A 13,477-nucleotide genomic window follows, 5' to 3' on the forward strand; every position below is an offset into this window, starting at 1 on the left:
TGGTGTGCGAGGCTGGTTGGCTTCCTGTGGAAGTTATCAGTGAGCCAACTGGAGCTGGCACTGAGTCAGTTTCTGGGAAACTATGTTCATGGAGGAAGGACTCTCATGATGGTGGGATGTACCAATTGAGTAAAAAATAAAATCTTGGACTTCCTCCTTCTATAAAAATACCCAGGGAAAACTTCTCTTCCGGACCTTAAGAAAATCTGGTCCAGGTTTAAGGGCATCCAAGAAGAGTTGGCAGTCTTTCTTCAGGGTCTGGAATATGTCCATAAGTTCAAGAGGTTTTCCTGTATGATGGGAATGAAGTGGCCTCTGGTGATAAGAGAGAGACCCAAAGCTTCATTCTAGGGGGGCTGGTTTGGTCTCTTTGGCAGAGAACAGATTTTGGCAGCAGGTATAATAATGACCCAGAGTTTGGGGACTGTCATCCCAAGGTGCCAGGATTGAAGAGCATGGAGGTGATCCTTACCATTAGGAGAAAGGATGCACCAATATAGTGGTTAGTTGGTTTCTAGGATGAGACCCAGAAGCCCTTGAGCATCCCTGGGATTCAGCTGGCTGCCAGTTCTGTATTGGGGTTTTTATTAGGCTATCAGGGCCCCTGGAAGGTGATTGTTATTTGCTGTGCTAATAATTAGCTATTTTATGTTTGGGAAAAGCAGAACAGCAATTACCAAAGGAGTTGACTAAAGACAGATGTTGAGGCTGGAGGAGGAAGTGATTCCATTCTGACTGTGGAAATCCAAGCAGCTCAACATGCTGGCATGAAAAACACAGCATAATTGAGTTGGCAAGGAATGCTCTTACCCTCCTACTTCACTAATGAAGGAAGTAAACCCTTGGGAGGGTAAGTGACTTTTTAAACGTCATTGATAGGTAGTAGCTAAGTTGGTTGGCGGGGCTCTCTTAATTCCCAGGCCTGCTTGCTTTTCATGTCACAAAGTTATCACTTTTCTATACTATAGATGGTTTTGGAAGGGATACTTATTAGAGTAGACAGACAATAAAAGGTAGTATTGATATGTCCAACTTGTGTTAGTGATGATTTAGCTTGTTTTATTCAAAACTATGATGTTAGTTTCCTGTTGTCCATTCTGTTAAGGGCACAGACAGGTCTAGCCTGAATCCCAACTCTTCTTTGTTTGTGTCATCAAGACGAGTATTTCTTAAATGTTAGTGTGCAGAAGAATCATTGGGGATGCTGTTAAAATACAGATTCTGATTCAGTAGGTCTGGGGTGTGTCCAGAGGATGTTGTTTCTTTAAAAGACTTCTGGCAATGGTGGATGCTGTTGGTCCAAGGAACACACTCAGGGGAGCAAAGATCTGGGACATAATATACATCAATGGACTGCTTTCTCATCTATAAAATGGGATAATAAAAGTGGTTACCCATAGTACTGGTTTGAAGGTTCCATGAGTAATGTTTGCAAGGATCTTGCACAGTTTCTGGCACATAAGAAGTAATCAATAGTGTTCCAGTCCATTTAGGCTGCTAGAACTAAATATCATAAACTTGATGGCTTCTTAACAACAAACATACACTCCTCACAGTGCTGGAGGCTGGGAAGTTCAAAGTCATGGCCCTGGCAGGTTCAGTGTCTGGTGAGATCCCACTTGCTCATTGGAAGCTGTCTTCTGTGTCCTCACATGGAGGAGTTAAGAAGCAGGTAAGTTGCTAGACTTTAGTGGTGGGAAAATGAGGGAACCCTGGTATTGTGATGTTTAATTTTCAAGTGACTTGTAAGATGAGTTCATCAGGTGTGCAGAAGGTAGTGAAAGGTGTATATAAAGTTTTGAAGGCTTAAAGTATCATCTTGAGCAATGAAAAAGCAAAATTCCTAGGGAAGTATATAGTGCTGATTCTCTCCTTTGAGATTTGTGTCCATGAATTTAAAGGGGAATCATTTAGTCAGGTTGTGCGATTTTCTCTGGCAGCATTTAGCTGCTGTGGCTACAAGCACAGAGAAGATGCTCATTAAGTGTTGGAGTTTGCAAGGTGATTGTGACAGAAGAGAGAGGCATGAGGTATCAGGGTTGTCTGCAAGAGAGTAGATATAAAGAAGTGCAATGGAATCAACTTCTCTAAGGAAGGAAGCAAAGACAGGAGGTAGACATATGGGCATGTGGTAGACATAGGTTAGTGGTCATTAAAAGGGACAAGAAATGTGGGAGTGGGGGCCCCACTACAGCAAGTGAGCTGGAGGAGTGGGGGATGGAGGTCAAAGAACAAGATTTTAAAATAGAGATTTCTGGTAATGACAGGGTCTATGGTATAACTGTTGAGTGGATAGCTGAAGTGGAGTGAAGAACAAGATTGTTGGGGTCAAAGACATCAAGAAATGGAGAGTCCAAGCTGTTGGGTGAGTTCTCTCTCTATATATTGACGTTCTGAGAATTATTGTAGGAAGGAGGCAGTGAATATGATTGTACCCAGGAGCTAAAGTGTGCAGTAAAGAAGGAGTAATGACTAAGAGAAGAGTAGAAGGAGCCCAATGAGGAGGAGGGCATGGGTATGAAGTAACTATAAATAGGGCCATGGTTAGCCCATATGCTTTTGTGCAAATTAGAAAAAAAATGCCTCTTCTCCAGTGGGAAGCATAGGGTGGGGAGTGTGGGCTGGATTTTATTCACCCCTCAGGTGGGCATTTTTGGGCAGGACACACCCTACGTGGGCAACCTGTAGAGCCATACCCGGTAGTCCTAGTTGAATAGCACAGGCATAAAAAAAGTCAGCTTTTTGCAAGGGAAATATCCTGAAAGAGGTCACGGGGAGCAAAGATCAACACTCTGATTTTACAGGCAGGGAAACTGAGGCTAGAGAAGGGAAATAAACACATAGGAGCTCAGCAGCAGAACTGAAACAAAACTGTTCTGACACTTGGTGTTTTCTGCCACAACCCGTCCTGGAAGTGACGTTTTAGCGAATGCTTCAGAATTGCAAATTAAAAAAAAACACCCCACATGTTTTCCCTCAAAGTCGCTTTTGTGGGAGGTGACAGACGTCTTTCTAGTGATGCTGCCATTGTTCCAACCATTTCTGGAAACTCCTTCAGCGATATGATCTTCTGAGTCACAAAGACAGCCCACCGCACTGGAGAGCCTTACTGAATACCTGTCCTTGTCCTTCTTCTGGCCTTGGGTTGAGAGCCCGAGATGCAGCCTAGAAAAGCGGCCTCTCTACATCTCATTTAAACATGTAGGTAGTTGGCACTCAGCATGTTCTAGGCCCATGAGATCCCCATCAAGCTTTGGGGGTCAGCTATCACTGTGAAGTATGTTTGGTTTGAATAGGTTTTGTTTTGCAAGGCTGGTGTGCATGAGGTTTGCATGTGTCTGGTATCTTAAATGCAAGCAACAGAACCTTCCCCACCTGTTTATGCAGAAAAAAAGTTTAGTGAAGCATATTAGGTAGCTCACAGCATCTCTGGAGAATTATGGTTCAGGAAGGAGCCATCCTTGAATTATCTAGTTCTTGTGGGGACCACATTGCTTGCACCGTGAAGTTCTGCTGGGACTGGACACAGCTCTTCCACCCCTGCTGTCCTCGGTGATTTTTGCCTTTCCTCCACCTCAGCCACAAAAAAGATTCCACACAGCTCCTGGGTCCTCAGCTTGTTCTCTTTCGACGTAGATTCTCCCACTTGCATGCTTGGGGAAGTCCAGGCCATATGCTGGCACTAGCTGTGAAGGAGACGAGGGAAAGTGGATTCCAGCTTCGAACATCGGAGGCGGGGCTCAGATTGTGGGAAGATCCCCAGACATAGGGAGTCTGTGCTAAAAATGGTGAATTCTACAGATATGGCAATGGTTCCCCCCTAAGCTGTAGACTTCTTTGGGCCCTTATGCCTAGAATTTGGGAAAGATGCCCTTAAGGTATACATTGTCCTTTTAGGTCCAATGGCCCATCTTCACACAGTGTGATCACCAGCTCAGAGACTGCAGGGAGCTAGACTTTTTGTGCTAATAATTTAGATTTACCTTTAAAATGAATGTAATTAAAAGAGAAATAGGAAGTGGTTTCTCCAAGGCCCTGCAAATGAGTGGTGGTCAAGGTCAAATCCTGTGTCCAGCAAACCTGTGTCCATGGAGAATGCTGAGACATTCTACCTGGCAATGCTACTCCTCAGTGATCAGAATCCCTTCTGTCCAGTCTCTAAGGAACAGAAAGGTGATGCAGCAGCACCAGGATGTGTAGGGAAGGATTCATGACAAGTGTTTATTGAAGTTTTACTAGGTGTTAGGCACAGGGGCCTGAGCCTAGGCCATGTGGGCCAGAGGTTTCTGAGAAGAGTAAGATATGGACTCTGTGTACAGAGCATGCAGTTTAGTGTTGGTGACAGACAATCTGTGATTAACTGGGTGTCAGTGGGGTACAGGGAGTAGAGGAAAATGATCTTGGGGGTCTTTCAATCCTGGGACCATGTCTGAGGCCTTGTGAACTAGATTTCCCTTCTGCAAAGTGGGGCTAATAAGACTTAGCTCATGTGGTTGTTTGAAGGAGTAAGCAGTATATAGTATACAGAGCAGCCAGGGGCTGACACAGCAAGCTTAGTTCCCCCGAGGCCCCCACATCTGTCCTTTCCTCCCTTCAATATAAAGTGTGATGGGACTGCCGAGAAGGTGGTGGTTGATTCTGCTGGATGGGTTCTGGCTGGGCTCCTGGTGATGAAAGGGTTCTTCAGGCAGTGGAAGAGCAGGATCAAAGCGATGGATACTGTGTTTGGGAGCTGGTGGGCTGAACAGCTGGTTGGAGGTGTGTGAGTGGGTAGGGGACTGGCTGGATGGGGACTTTAGGCCTCTGTGAGTCACACTGGGGGTCTCTAAGCATGGGTGGTCAAGAAAGGGATTTAAGGCAGAGGACTGCTCCCAAAAGGCCAGAGCAGCTGCTCTTTGGCTGGTGAAGATATCTCTTTCATTTAGGAATTGCCCTGGGTTTGGAGCTCTCCATCTCTCTGCTTGGTGAGATAAGAATGAAAGGGCTGGACTATTTTTTGGCCTCCATTCAACCCGGGGATATGTATGGTTGATGCCTTGGAGAGCTTCTTCTTCTTTTTAAATTTTAAAATCAGCTTTATTTTTTTTTATTTTTTTTTTTAAATATATTTTATTGAGTTTTTACAGTGAGGAAAGGAGAGAGATAGTTAGAAACATCGACCAGCTGCCTCCTACACACTCCCCACTGGGGATGTGCCCGCAACCAAGGTACATGCCCTTGACCGGAATCGAACCTGGGACCTTTCAGTCTGCAGGCCAATGCTCTATCCACTGAGCCAAACCGGTTTCGGCAAATCAGCTTTATTGAGGTATAATTTATATACAATAAAATGTACCAGTTGAAGCATATAATTTAATCATTTTTAACAAATGTATACACCTGTTTAACACCCACTATAATCAACACATGGAACATTTTCATCACACGAAAATGTTCTTTTTGGCTGTCTTCTTGCTATGTCAAATAAGAAGCATAATAACACCACTTGTTAAATATCTATCACTCTCAAGCAATGTTAGATATTTTACATAAATCCAAATCGCTTTAATAGCTCTGTAAAAGCAGATACTATCATCTCTATTTTACAGAAGGGAAAACTAAAGGTTGGAAGTGTGAGGCAAATTGTTCAAGGTCATGTAGTCAGTAAATGGCCATGCCAGGATTCCAAGCCAGGATTGCCACCTGGTAAAATCAGTGCTGATGTCACCAGGCCACACTCCTGAGTCCCACTGGGTTATTCCTAACTGACATGAAAACTCCGTATCTACATTACACACCTTTCTACTGCTCTATATATCTATATCCACACTCATCTATTTATCATCTCTCTATCTTCTTAAATATCTCATGGAATGGCAGAAATTTACCCAGTATCTCAAAATCTCCTACCTTCCCCAAATCTCTGGGAATTCAGGTGTATTTCCCTTTCTGGATGGAGAAGCTGCTGTCATCGAAGGTGTCCTAGAGTGAAGGTGGCCTGCCTGCCACCTCAATCATGGACAGACCCAGACCTGATAGCATAGATTAAGACATACACTCCTGGGGGTCGAAATGTATTCAGCCACATTAGATGGTCCTTGTGCATAACTGCCCTCAGTCTCATCTTTGAAAAAACAGAATTTGATTAGATTGTAAGCCTGGTTGGCCATAGCAAGGAAGTCTTGGGTGGGACATGGAGGTAGAAGAAGGGAAGAAAGAACAAAGAAAGGGTTTATCACAAGCTAAGTGACTTTGTAATTTATTCGGATCCAGGCCAGGTCTGCCCCTGAGAGCAGTAGCAAATGGGCTTGGGTGGGCCCCTTTGATGCTGACTGTGTCCGTAAAAGGTTGGATGAAATCTCCTTCAAGACATAAATATGTTCTCGGCTCCAAACACAACCTTTCCTTAAAGGGAAAAATGCTCTCGGGTGGGGAGGTGACTTTATTTGGGTTTCCCTGGGGTGGGCAGCAGCTCACTGAAGACTCCTGGCAGGAAGCAGTCCAGGTGGCTCCTGGCCAAGCCGGTGGAGACCTCTGACCTTCTCTCTGGTCTTCAGGAACTTCTGCTTCCCTGGCAGGAGGAAGGGGGCAGGGAGGAGGGGAAGGCACAGGGAGGAGCGATGGGAAAAAAAGGAGCTTTCTGGAAAAAAAAATGTTGGCTGTCCTAGAACCAAGGTGAGTAGGAGGGCTCGCTGAACTGTGAGCCTTAAGGAGCCCCTTGGTGTTTTTTGTTGTTTGTTTCTTTTGTTCATGGCTCTCAGATCTTGAGTATATCATGAAGCCATTGAGTAACAGAGGTTCACTGGGTGCCATTGAGTGACAGAGGATCACTGGGTCTTATCTCTCCATTTTGCTCTATGTAGCAAAGGCCCAGAGAGGGGAAGTGAGTTCCCAGGGTCACTCAGACACTTTGCACCACCCCTTACAGCTCTACTGTGTCATTTTTGGGACTGAATTAATCCAGAATGGGATGGATTGATAAAAATAACAATAACAGCCACAGCAGCCTCAGCTAAAGTTAATCAAGCACATCCTATACTAGACATTTTCTGAGCTTGAGTGTTTCATGGGCTTTACTTCAGTCAGTCCTGGTATGTGATCAGCCCCATTTTCCAGATAAGAAAACTGAGGCTCAGAAAGATGAAAAAAAAATGGCCAAACATGAAATGGTAGCCAGCAGGGGAGAGTTGGGATTGAAACCTGGGTGGATGGGACCCAGGGCAGAGGATATCTTTGTTTTACTCATCCTCAGTCTTCCACAAGGCTTGGTATTGCTCAATTATTTGTATGTAAGCCACAGTAGTTTTTATTTCAATTTACATTTCTGCTTGGGTCTTGGTGCTGAGACTGTCCTTTAGGCACTCAAAATTGAAGAGTTAAAAATTAATTTTCATGGTTAAGGAGAGACTGGTTTAGAGAGAGTAGGCATTAGTGTGCATATGTAAGATCTAGTGCTTCCTTGAGATGAAAAATGAGGCGAGAGGTCATAGTTAATATTATTTCCCATTTATCTCTATCCAGTGCTGTGAAGAGAGGTAACATGTGTTGAACACACTTGTGCTAGGCATTTTAGCATCTGTTATCCCAGAATCATTGCAACTGTCTTGGGGAAGGGTGCAATGTTATTATGCCCATTTTACAGATTAAATTTAGAGTTAAATGAATTTTCTTCCTATAAATGGAAGTCAGGTTAGGAACCTTGAAGTGTTGGAACCCCAAGTTCATACACCCTCCAGGTGTGGGATAAATAATTTAAATGGAGGGAGGACCAGGTTGACATTCCGCTCCCCATGCTGGGGTGAGACCTAGGCAGAGGAAAGGAGGGCTCACTTATTTGTTTTTCTTTTGAAGAGTGGAGAACTAATGCAAGCTACAGGGACGGAGTAAACTCACAAGGCAAGACTCAAGGGGCTTGAGCCAATGGCCCTGCATGTTAATCCACCAATGACCCCCTTTGTGCTCAGAAATAAATGGACTCCCAAGCAGACTCTGCTGAATGAGAACTAATCCCTAGATTCCCTCATTGACCAAAATATTAAGCTGAAGCAAAAGAACTGCCCTCCAGAATTCTGGACTGCCTTGTGACAGCCGATGAGAATCATCTGGGCTCTTGTTATCAATTCCATAGACAGAAGCTGTGTGTTCTCGCTCACCTGGGCAGCTTAATGAAATAGTGCTGGTACTAGGGACCCCTCTCCAAGCTGAGTGCACTCTCAGCGATCTGGATTCCAAGCGGGGACCCATCAACGTGGGAGATAAAGTATTTGTCTCCTGTTCTCATTTATCACATGCCCACGGTCCTTTGTCATTTTAAGCAGGATTAATGGTTCCTATTGGAATCCGCTTGGGCAAGCCTGCAGCGGGTCAGGGCTTCCAGTCTGCAGCAGCTGTAACTGTACTGTCACAGGCTTTAAAGGGGCTGAGAAGCTAGTTTCCAATTGGTGAGTCTTAAGACCAGAGGGCTTGAGGGACCAGCTGCTGGGGACTGGGGGCTGCTGAAGGCGTGGCAGCTCTGGGAGGTCTCCAAGGGTTTCTACCTGCTGAGAAGAGAGGGTTCTCAGTGCCTGCGAGTGGGGTGTAAGGTGGGGAGGTAGGGGGTGGGGCCATCTTATGGGAGGTTTGTTTTCTCAGTGGACTGAGCCCAGCTGTACTGGTAAAGGTGATGAATGTGTTTGTGTGTGTGAGTATTTGAGTGTGTATGTGTGCGTCTGTGTGAATATATGTATGTGTGAGTGTGTATATGAGTGTGAATGTGTGTGTGTGTGTGTGTGTGTGTGTGTGTGTGTGTGTTCCTTTAGGGCTGTGTTTGGACTTAATTCAGCAAAACCCCTTTGAAGTGGAAATCAGAAAGCTGAGGCTCTCCCAATTCAGAACAATTTCATGGCTGCGTGGCAGGGAAGGCATTTATAAGCTACTTTCTCACTTTCACACTGTCTCCCCCATCCCAAATGGTGTCACAAACAATGTATTTGTGAGACCCCTGGCTGCCAGGTCTCTCTGGTTTCCATGGAAACCATAAAGCTGATTTGAAGGGGGGTGAAAGGGAGAGAGAGGGAGGCTTTCTCTTCAGCCCAAGGGGAGGGACAAAGGGAAGGGAGGGGGAGCAGAGGTGTCACTAAGGAGGATTTATTGTCCTTAGTCTGTGGCTTTCCAATTAATTGCAGGGTAATGGAGCCTCAGGGCTTGGAGGAGGAAGCTGAAAGAGACTGGGAACTACGTCCTAGGACCTGAGTGTGATTCAAAGGCTGGGACAAAGGGACTGGAGGGAGACCCTATCCCCACCCCATTGCTTTTGATATAAACCCTAAATTCCCTGGACCACCATACACTAGAGCTGTCCACTGTCCTTCATTTCCTCCCCGGGTAGTCCCACAGAAGGAGTGCTGGCCTTGCTACTGTAAGTTCCTCCAGGGCAGCAGCCTTGTCATTCCTTTCTACATCTCTAGTACTTGGCCCCGTGCCTGTAAAGGTCTAATTCTTCCTCCCCCCTCCCTCCCAACTAAGGCCTACTCCTTCTTCCACACTCAACTCAAGTCCCAGCTTCTCTCTGAAGTTGCCCAGCTCACATTCTTTACCAGGGTCTTCAAAACATGCCTCTAGTTCTGTGTCTTGCATGTGCATATTCATATCTGGTTTCTCTGAACATCTGTGTCTGTGCTTAATCACAGCCTGTTTTTAAAACACAGGCTCTTTTCCTCCTGTTGGAAAGAGTATGGAATTTGGATCACAATCACACGAATTCACAATTCAGTTCCTATCGTGAGTGCTTTGCATGCAGAATATCATTAGAAGTAAAAATTCATCTGAGTGTGAGCTTGGCTCTGCATGCTTGTGAACTTGAGCAAGACATTCCAATTCTCCGAACCTTGCTAGTAGTTTCCTCATCTGATAGATAGGAATTATGGTGACAATTTCCACAAGGCTGTTTTGAAGATCATAAGAGCTGTTGTCAGGATGGTGCTTTGAAACTGCCCTGAGGATGTGTGTCATTGTCTCTGTTGGAGTTCTCTGAGCACAGGAGCTTACTGAATGCTGGCCTCCTATCCGACTCCATGCACAAGTACTCAGCTGCCCTACTGAGAAGCACACAGCAAATGTTTGTCCAGTTGAGTTAAAGGTTGGTGGAGAAAACAGTACTGGAATGCTCACTGAGTCCAGGTGGGGAATAGTGTGGGGCCCACTGGGGCTTGAGTGCTGTTGGGGTATTTGGGAGATATTCTTAGGGTAACAAATCTGTAGGGGTCAGAAGTCAAAGCCTAGGGCACTGCAGTTCTTAAGAGGAAATTTAGGGAAAGAGCAAGGTGAAGATTGAGAAATCCTAGGAACAGGTTAAGAAAGCTTAGATTTTATAAATACTTGGGTACCTACTGCCTGCCAGCCATTTTTATTTACAAATCCTCATCTGGCTTTGTTTTCCCAGCCACCTTGTGAAGCAGATACTACTGTCCCCGTTTTAATGGTGAAGAGACTTGCTTAGACTCAGCACCTCCGCCAGTCCAAGGTCCATATTCCCTCCCTGACCCTGGCCTGAGGTCTTAAGGTCCCAGGCCCTAATGGAACTAGAGTAAGATGACCCCTTGAAAGACCTGCTAATTGCTCCCTGGGGAGAGAGAACCAATAGGTGTGGTGATGGTAAGAAAACATTTGGCTGGAAATCACAGCTTGTCATCCAGGAGTGAGCTCACACCAGGGAGGAGACACTCCATAGAGCTTCCTGTGCTGTTGCCCTGGTGGTCTGGTTCCCCGCACCCCCTGCCTGTCTGTATGTCCACTTAACTCACAAACATCCATCACCACAGGCCATGGGGCGGGGTGACGTGGAAGGACAGTGGCATGGAGGGGGATCACCACCAGCTGGCCTCCCTGGCCCCCTCCCACCAGGCCTCAAGGTTCCCAGGGGCAGGGCGAGTGATTAAGGACCGTCTGTCAGGACGTGCCCACCAGCTGCCAGGTGACCTCGGAGGCTGTTTAATGTCCAGCAGCACAATGTCAGTCACAACCTTTGCCCTGTCGGCACCACTGGAGGATGGAGCTTATTCCAAAGAGGAAAACGTCTTTAAAATAGAAGCTCTCATCTCCTCAGCCCACCCCCTGGCTTTTCCTGCAACTTCAAGGCTCTCATTGGAAGCCTGGAGGTGGCTCTTTTCCTTCTCCAGTTGAGCCAAGCAAGGGGCCCGGAGGGAAAGTTACCGATGGGACAGACCACAGAGAACAATTATTATCTTGGATCTTATGAAAATGCTTTGATTTCCAAGAAAATGTCCCAGAGAGCCCACCTTACCCCTTTTATGAAGGAGGGAGGACCTTCTTTTCATTCCTCGGCTCCTGCCTGTCATCCAGAAGGGTAGTGGGCACTCCCAGGTCTGAGGCTGCAGGAGGGTACAGCATGGTAGCTACTAGCTCTATGTCACTGGTCAAATTTCCATGATTTAAAATGAAACCATAGCAATATTTCAGCTTTATAGTCCCACTAGCCATACTTAAAGTTCATAACAGCCACATGACTGGCAGCTGTCAGGTTGGGCAGTGCAGGTAGAGGACATGGCGATCACTGTAGAAATGTCCTTTTGGACAGCACTGGTCCAAGCGGTGATTCTCCACCCTGGCTGCCCCTAGGATCACCTGGGAGCTGATGAGAAGCCCTAATACCGCGACCCTTTAATACAGTTCCTCATGTTGTGGTGAACCCCAACCATAAAATTATTTTCGTTGCTACTTCATAACTGTAATTTTGCTACTGTTATGAATCGTAATGTAAATATCTGATATGCAGGATGTATTTTCATTGTTTGCGACCCACAGGTTGAGAACCGCTGCAAGACTCTCAGTCAGTAGATCTTGGATGGGGTCTGCATTGGGATTTTTCAAAAGTTCCCCAAGTGATTTGAATGTGCAGTCAGCACTGGCCCACTGAGCCCGAAACTTACTTTGCTATAGGGATGATGGGGAGCTTTAAAACAAACACACAAACAGATTCTTAGGAAACTTCTGTCAGGAATCTGAGTTGACAGGTCTCAGGAATCTGTATTTTTGTTAATCATGTTAAGTAATTCTTATGGTGAAGCAGTTTTGGGAAAAATTGATGTACACTAGAGACAGAAAGAATGTCACTCACCAGGCACCTTTTAGGTCAGGCACTGTGCTGTGGTTGTGGCCAGAGGGTCCCAAGGCCACCATGATGGCCTTTATCTGTACCTATGTCACAGGTAAGAACAATGGGAATCCATGAAAGGTGAGCTCTTTCCCAAGGTCACCCAGCCAGTGAATGGTGGCACTGGCTTTTAGATCCAGTCTGAGTGTTAAAGAAAGCGGGCTGTGGAGTCCTTCTGGGGTTTAATCGTGCCACTAAGTGTGTGACTATGGACAAGTCACTCAACCTCTCCAAGTCCGTTTCCTTCTTTGCAAACTGGGAATCATCGCTGTACCTACCTCTTTGGGATGTGGTAGTGGTTGAATGAGATGATGTTGGGCAAGGACTTAGCAGGCATCAATCTGGTTATAAGGATAATGCCACTCTAGGCAGGTCTGTGGTTTTCATCATGTCTCTATTCCAAGATAATCTTCTATGCTTCTCTCCCTGTCTCCCTGTCTGTCTGTCTGTTTGTTTGTTTTATTCTATGGTAGGGAGGTGTGACTCTAGCTGCTGGGTGTGAGGAGTCAGGACAGCTCCCTGCTGTTGACAGGTGGGCCGAGGCTGCCTCCTTGTCCAAAATCCCCTGGGCTGCTCTTGCTCTCTCCCCCCCCCCCTCTTTTCTTTTCTCTCTCTTTTTTCATATCAAGTAACAGAAGCTTAGAGTCATTAAAACACTCATCTGCTATTATATAACTAGTAACTAACAGAACTGAGATTTGACTCCAGGTTCAGGCCCCAAAGCTATTATCCTAACAGAAAAACAAAGAACAAAATGCCCACATCATGAAATCAGAGTTTTGTGTATTTCACTCTATCAGGTGTGTTGATGCCCGTGGAACCATTGCGTGGAACCAGCCCACTTTCTTTATGCTATACCCTGTGTGGTGGAGCAGTTATCCCAATTCCCAAACCAGGAAAGGAAGGCCCCTGGAAAGTGTGATGTACCAGGATTACCCAGCTAGCAGGAGTCAGACGCAGAAGAAACCATGGTGTGTTGGCTGCTGCTTTTCGGCTCTTCCCAACATAAGATCACTCAAGAGAAATTATGCTTGTTTTTGCCTCCAGTTTTGGGGCATCCTCATCCTCGTCAGCCTGGCCTAAGAATGATGAGGAGCCTCTCTCTTCCAGGAGCGGGAAGTGCCTAGATTTGGTAAAGGCCTGAGCAAACAAGATGGGAGCTCATTATTCCATGTTACTCCAGTTCTTTCCCAGGGAGGAGGGGAGATCCCATGACCTCTAGATCCCTGCGGGGAAATGCTGGCTCCTGGGAAGGCCTTTCCCCCTTCGTTCACTGGAGTTCTCCATTTTCACAGAATGACAGCTAGCTAGTGGGCTAGGTAGGCAGCAAGGGGATCATGCAAGGGA

The 13,477-nt window shown here is 46.0% G+C and overlaps 1 long non-coding RNA gene across 27 annotated transcripts in view; it reads left to right on the forward strand.

Moving 5' to 3' along the window:
* The window catches only part of LOC118665031, a 147,774-nt gene that overhangs the window by 39,350 nt on the left and 94,947 nt on the right, over positions 1 to 13,477 (forward strand). For all 27 annotated transcript variants that reach the window (XR_004970495.1, XR_004970493.1, XR_004970497.1 and 24 more), the window contains 2 exons: positions 1,557 to 1,672; positions 2,268 to 2,365. This is a non-coding gene — a long non-coding RNA (uncharacterized LOC118665031). The remainder of the gene's footprint in view (positions 1 to 1,556; positions 1,673 to 2,267; positions 2,366 to 13,477) is intronic.

The sequence above is a fragment of the Myotis myotis genome, unplaced genomic scaffold, assembly GCF_014108235.1.
Source record: "Myotis myotis isolate mMyoMyo1 unplaced genomic scaffold, mMyoMyo1.p scaffold_m19_p_10, whole genome shotgun sequence".
Taxonomy (NCBI): domain Eukaryota; kingdom Metazoa; phylum Chordata; class Mammalia; order Chiroptera; family Vespertilionidae; genus Myotis; species Myotis myotis.